The sequence below is a fragment of the Arachis stenosperma genome, chromosome 10 (genome assembly GCF_014773155.1).
Source record: "Arachis stenosperma cultivar V10309 chromosome 10, arast.V10309.gnm1.PFL2, whole genome shotgun sequence".
NCBI classification, from domain to species: Eukaryota; Viridiplantae; Streptophyta; class Magnoliopsida; order Fabales; family Fabaceae; genus Arachis; species Arachis stenosperma.
In genome coordinates, this window is record NC_080386.1 from 118,189,916 (window position 1) to 118,196,768 (window position 6,853).

The window sequence follows — 6,853 nt, forward strand, 5'->3', positions numbered from 1 at the left end:
AAAGAATGCCATTGAGTCTCTTGAGAAAGTGAAGCTTGAAAATAATAACCACCTAGCAGAGAGGTGCACTATTTGTCTAACTGAATTTGATTATGGTGATGATGCAGAACAAGTTTCATCAATGCCTTGTAAGCATGTATATCATCAAGAATGCCTCGTGCAATGGCTCAAGACTAGTCATTTATGTCCTTTATGTCGGTATCCGATGCCAACTAATTAGATTGTCAAAAATGTAAATAAAAAAATTGAAATTAGTTATTTGATTTTGTGTAATTTGATTGTAGTTCATCATGTGAACAGCATTATGCATTTAATCATGAAAAAAAATTAGTTAGTTGATTCTGTGTAGTTTGGTTGTAATTCATCATTTGTGAATAATATGATGCATTTTTTGTGGAGTTCTCTTCCCCAAAATTTTTTTCTTTTTTATATTATTTTCTGTTTTAGTTTTCTAAGCAGCTTTATCAAAAAAGAAAAAACCTTTGTTTTGTTTGTTAAAGAAAGGATTCAGAATTTTCGCCGTTGACTATAATGTGGAAAAATTCAGTTAAAATAATTTAAAAATTATAAAAGCGACAAGGGAGACAGGGGATGGAGAGGTGTGGCACAAGATGCTTTGCCAAAGGATGAGGGGCAGATGCTTCGTGTTTTGGCCTTCTGGTTCTGGGTGAGTGTTTTTTGGGATGTGTGTGTGTTTTTTTTTTTATTTTTATGTGAATGAGGGAGAGGATTCTTGGTGCGTCATTAGAGGAGAATAAGTATTCTATTTCTTGATTTTAATTTTGGTGTCTATTCTGTTTCTTGATTTGAAATGGGTAAGAGAGCACTCACAAGTCACAGCCTTCGTTAAATTTGGATGCGTGTCTTCACGATCATTTGTTAAGTTGCCACTTGCCACTAGATATTGGCCGAATGTAAAGGTTTGACTCATAAAAAAGCTTAAAGAGTTGAAGTCAAACTCAAATAACATGCATATATGTACGATAAGAAATTAAGAATCAGAGAAAGTGCACTTAGCTTGTTGAATGGTCACTTCATCCTTCTGTGTGGGGAATTGAATGCCGCCTTGTACACTGATCGGTCAGCAATAGACTCGAGCTCCGATCGGCAACAACCTTGCCTCGCTGCCGCCAGTGGCGGATACCTTGGGAAACTCCGAGTCTCTGGTCAGTGATGACCAACAACCTTTCTTCGAATGGTGCCGCCAAAACTGCACTTCTCGCTCAAACACCGCTTCCCGCGTTCACCACCGCCGCCACGAACCTTCTCAACCATTCCACTTCCGCCGCCCACTCCTCCTAGTCTCTCTCTCCTCGCCGACCAATGCACCACAATACACCACCTCAAACAAGTCCACGCCCAGATGATCCTTACCGGCCGCATCCGCCAAGACCCCTTTGCCGCCAGCCGCCTCCTCTCCTCCTCCCGCCCTCTCCCCCTTCGCCGACCTCACCCTCGCTTCTAGAATCTTTTCCTCCCTCCCATACCCACCCAACACCTTCATGTGGAACACCCTCATCCGCGCCCACGCCTCTAGCCCCAATCCCCATTACTCTCTCTGCCTTTACGTCTCCATGAGGAAGCTAGGCGCTATTCCAGGGAAACACACCTTCCCCTTTCTCCTTAAGGCCTGCTCTAACATTCCCTCCCTGCCAGCCTGTACCCAGGTTCACACACACGTGCTGAAATTCGGGCTGTGCTTTGATTCCCACGTGGCCAATGGTTTGGTCAGGGGTTACTCTGTTTCCGGAGATTTTGCCCTTGCGCGCCTTATGTTCGATGAAATGCCGGACAGGAGTTTGAGTCTTTGGACGACGATGGTTTGTGGTATGCTCAGAATCAATGTTATGATGAGGGTTTGGGGCTTTTTCATGAGATGATTGGGGATGGATTGGAGCCCAATGCTGCGACGCTGGCTTCAGTGTTATCGGCTTGCGCTCGAGCGGGGTATCTTGAGATTGGGCAGAGGATTCATGGGTTCATGAAGGTGAAGGGGTTTGAAGTGAAAGTGATTCTTGGGACGGTGTTGGTTTACATGTATGCAAAGAATGGGGAGATTGTTATGGCTCGGAAGTTGTTTGATGAAATGACTGAGAAATGTTGTTACTTGGAATGTGATGATCTCTGGCTTGGCTACTCATGGACATGTTGAAGATGCTCTTGGTCTCTTTGAGAAGCTGAAGGAGGAGCAAGCTGTCGTCCCTAACAATGTCACTTTCTTAGGGGTTTTGTCGGCTTGTTGTAATGCTGATTTGGTTGATGTTGGTCGTGAGATCTTTTATTCGATGAAAAATGTGTATGGGGTTGACGCAAAGATTGAACATTATGGGTGCATGGTGGATCTTCTTGGAAAAGAGGGTAAGTTGATAAACTGGTAAAAGGAATGCCTTGGAAGCCTGATATTGTTATTTTAGGAGCTTTGTTGGCAGCTTGCAAAAATAATGGAAATACCAAGGTTGCTAAAAGAGTCGTAAAAGAAATTCTTGCTCTGGAACCTCATAATCATGGTGTTCATGTTGCTATGTCGAATATATATGCAGAGGCTGGACAATGGAATGAAGTTTTGAGACTGAGGAAGGTTATGAAAGAAGAAAGACTAAAGAAAACTCCAGGGTGGAGCCTTGTTGCTACTTAATTGAGCATTGTCCAAAAGATTTCGTTTTTTCAATTGTCATAATTAACCAAAGGAGTAGACTTAAGTTGCTCAAATGTGCCTCTGATTAAATCCTAAATCACTTCTATTTGAACTGTTTCTGCTACTTGGAAGGCCAAAATTAGTTGAGGTGATTGCCGAAAAGGTGGTGTTGCAGTACTACTTATTAATGTCTGATTGTCGCATCCTAGTCGCAAGAACATAAGCAACTGCTTGAGGTTCACTTCAAAGGAGTTTCTTCTTGAAAAGTGTCATTCAAAATGGAATTGCTAATATTAAAATTTTGGATGGAGTTATGCTTTGGTATGGCTAATGTCAACATTACTGAATGATTGTATGATTCAGATAACTTAGAAGCTTTTCAGACAAAGAAGCAACTCCTATGCTCCTATTAGGAGAAATATGCATGACATGAACACTTAAACAGGCCTTGATCATGTCCAAGGTGTGTTGATGAATGCAGAGGGTGGACAGTGTGGTAACAGCTATATCATAAAACTTGGTATTTTCAAGAGCTATTAAGATGAAAGATCACTCGAGTGTTGGTCTAGTGTGTTTCTCGATAAAAGTTAATCTCCCTAGAGGAAAACAGCGATGAACTTGGTCCTGGTATAATTGTTAATTAAATTACTAGTTATTTGTTTTCAAAAACTAATGGTGCTGAAATGATAAAATTACTACTTCCAGCCAATCTGCTATTAGTTGCAGGTTCTCAACAATCTTCCTTGATCAGATATATACCAAGAAAAATAAAAAACAAAAGATAAAAATAGCAAAAATGCAAAGTAGAAAGATGATAAAAGCGATAACCGCTACATAATAATTTCTATAAGAAGTTCTGGTCTAACACTGATGTTGCATATTAATTTGACGCAAGAAAGATGCTAGAACATGAACCGTCTCTATAGTATTCAGAGAGATATAATGTCATTGAGTACTAAGATATTGTATATAAACCGTTTTTTATATTGTATATTTCCCTCTCAAAATTATTACTGATGGATACTAAGATACATTATCGCTCGCTTTCAGACATGACTGGCGTGTTCAAATGTTAAGCTTTCTAGAACTGTAGAAGCTGCGGATGTGAGACACTGAATCAACTTGGGGGTCTGACTCATCATCAGCAGAAGGTTCATTTGCAAGAAAAGCATGAGGAGCTATTGGTTCATTTGCGAAAAATGCAGGAGATGGGGTTGGGGCTATTACTCTGTTTGCATGCAAATCATGAGATGGGACTATAGGCTCACTTGCCAGCACAATCTTTTGCGGGGGAAGGAGATTGAGTTGGGGTTATTGCCTAAATTTCAGGCAAATCATGAGATGGTGTTATAGGTTCAGAACTTGCAGGAAAAAGCTTGAGATAGAGTTGGGGCTATTGGTTTGTTTATCTGGAATGTATGAGATGGAGATATTGGCTCACTTGCTAATTCAATGGCTGAAACACCACTCAGGAAAATGACTAGGGGCAAAAGAAAAAGCAAAGCCATGGTAGAAAAAGAAGGGGGAATACAAAAAATACAAAGCCTTGTGAATTTGTGGCTTCTTTGTGGCCGTGGCCTGTAGGATGCTCATCACACCCTTCAGAGGAATCTATTTATAAGTTAACGCTCACTGCCCATGTATGCAGTGATGTTACATGTGACCAAAGGATTTTCTTTTCTTGGGGTGGTCATTTTCCGAATCCTGGCATCCTGGCAAGTGGCAATGGTGCGGGACTGCGGGTTGTTTGTACATCAAACTGCTCTCTCAATCTTTTTTTTTTTTTTTTTCTTTAGGGGATTTCTTATTTGTTTTGTTTTATAATGAGTTTAATTTTGATAATTTGAGTGTGTAAAATATTTTATCTATATTTTAATGAATCACATTTATTTTTTTAATGATTATTTCACATAGTTAATATAAAAAGTTATTATTTTTACTAATATGACATTACATGATTAGATCTATGTGTAAAATTACTTTATATGAACATTACATCAAAATTACATTTGTATATATTGTGGAACAAAAATATTATTTATAGACTAAAAATTAATCATTAAATTAACTATTATGTATTTGTATATAAATATATATGTAGTTTTACTCACTTTTAACATGTATTTTGTTTGCTAATATGAATACTTTTATTGGTAATTAATTTTTTAAAATAATTCCTATCAAATTTCAAATCATACATTTGTTCTCTAATAAATTTTTATTATTCTAAAGTTTGTCAGACAGATTGATCCTTAAGTTACTTTTAATAAAATTTTTAATATATATATATATATATATATATATATATATTAAATAAATAAATCTCTAGCAAATTTTATTTTAAGAAAATTAAATCTTAAAAAACATTATTATGAGACAAGTTAGTTTTCTTTCAAATAATAGTAAGACTAATATATCCGACGAAAATAATTCAAAAAAATTTATAATAATAAAAATTTGATAATAAAAGTTAAAATATTCAATCTGAAATCTTTTAAAAATAATTTAGGTATTCACTCTAAATTATACCAAAATATTTCGTTTATTCTTAAGTAAGTGTTCTTTTTAAATGTTCAATTAGATATTTAGATTAAATAAATTATTAAATATATTATAAAAGTTAAAGATAGAGTCTTATCAGATACAAATACAAAATTAATTATAATTTAGTGATTAAAAATTGTGTGAAAGATTCATCATTTAAAAACAGATGTTAGATCTCCGATAAAGAGGAGGCAAAAAATTTGATGCGTACAAAATTAATGTTTAGGGTAAAATTTTTAAATTGGTTTGTGACTCAGTTCTAAAATTTTTTATTTATACTTTTTAAAAAATTTAAAAACTTTTATTTTTTTAAAATTTGATTGTGAAAATTGGTATTTAGAGTATGTTATAGTGACATAAACCGATATGATAATTTTGAGTAATGCTACATGTATATTAAAATTAGTTACCAAAATTAGTCACTAGTATAAAATACATGTTGAAATATAAATACACATTTAAAATAAATTAAATCACACATATATTTATATACAAATATATTGGTGGCTGATTTTAGTGGCTAATTTTAGTGTATAAATATCATTTTTTGAGAATTTTATATTGGATTCTCATTAACTTGTTCGGGAATAGATCTTTTTAATTTTTCGTTTTCACTTAAGAGAGTAAAATATGATCTCTCATTATTAATTTTATAAGTGAGACTAAAAAAATATTAAAGGGTTAAAAATTACATTTTACTCTTTCAATTAAAAAAATTGAAAAAATCTATCTCTCATATTTATTAAATATGATTAAAAAAATTAATGTTAAATTGATTTTTCAAATGGATAATTATTTATAAAACTAAAATTCAAAAAATGGAAACTCAATTAAAAATAGTAATATAAATATAAATACCTGGCAGTGAGGGATTAGTGCTCAGTAGTTTTTCTCTCATTAATTAATATTGCGGATCGGAGTCGCTGGCCAATGAATTGTTGCATGCACAAGGCGAGATTCGAACCCTCTAACACTTACTTAAGCGAACTAATGAACCTACTACTAGATCAATCCAATTTGATTATATTCTATCACTAACTATTATTAAAAAAAATATATATACCAAAATTTCAATGTGACACTACAAGAGGAGATAACTGACCACATAATTATTTTCTTTAACTTTTTACTTTAAAATTTTAGTATATCTCTGACTTAAATATGAAATTTTTTCTAATTTATTACTTTAGAATTTTAGTATATCTGCAACTAAATATATTTTAACATAAATTGCAATTAGATCATTAATGATTCACGAGAAATTAATTATTAAATTTGATATTAAATATTCTTAAATATTTACAAAATACACCAAAATTTTAAAGTGATAAAAAAATTTTCAACAAATATATATACCAATTTGGATATGTTCATAAGTGACTTTTCTTCATTTTTAACTAATAAAATGTTACAACTGATAACATAGAACATGAATTGAAAATTGAATGCATAAATGTAAGTTTAGACTATGAGAACAGAAACTGAAATACAATAGAATTGAACTGAAGTTTATTCATTGAGATAGAAGAATATTGTGTACATTGAAGCAAGGATACTGCTCTATATATAGAGTTCACAAGAGCTGGACATAGCAATACTACAACAACAATAACAAAGTCTTGTCTTACTAAGTGGGGTCAGTGACAAACCCCAATTTGACGGTTTGTCTTGTAT

The 6,853-nt window shown here is 33.9% G+C and overlaps 1 pseudogene; it reads left to right on the top strand.

The window, feature by feature from the left end:
- The first annotated feature begins 1,195 nt into the window (after window positions 1-1,195).
- Window positions 1,196-4,419, top strand: LOC130954879 (pentatricopeptide repeat-containing protein At2g36730-like; annotated as a pseudogene).
- The last annotated feature ends 2,434 nt before the right edge of the window (window positions 4,420-6,853 follow it).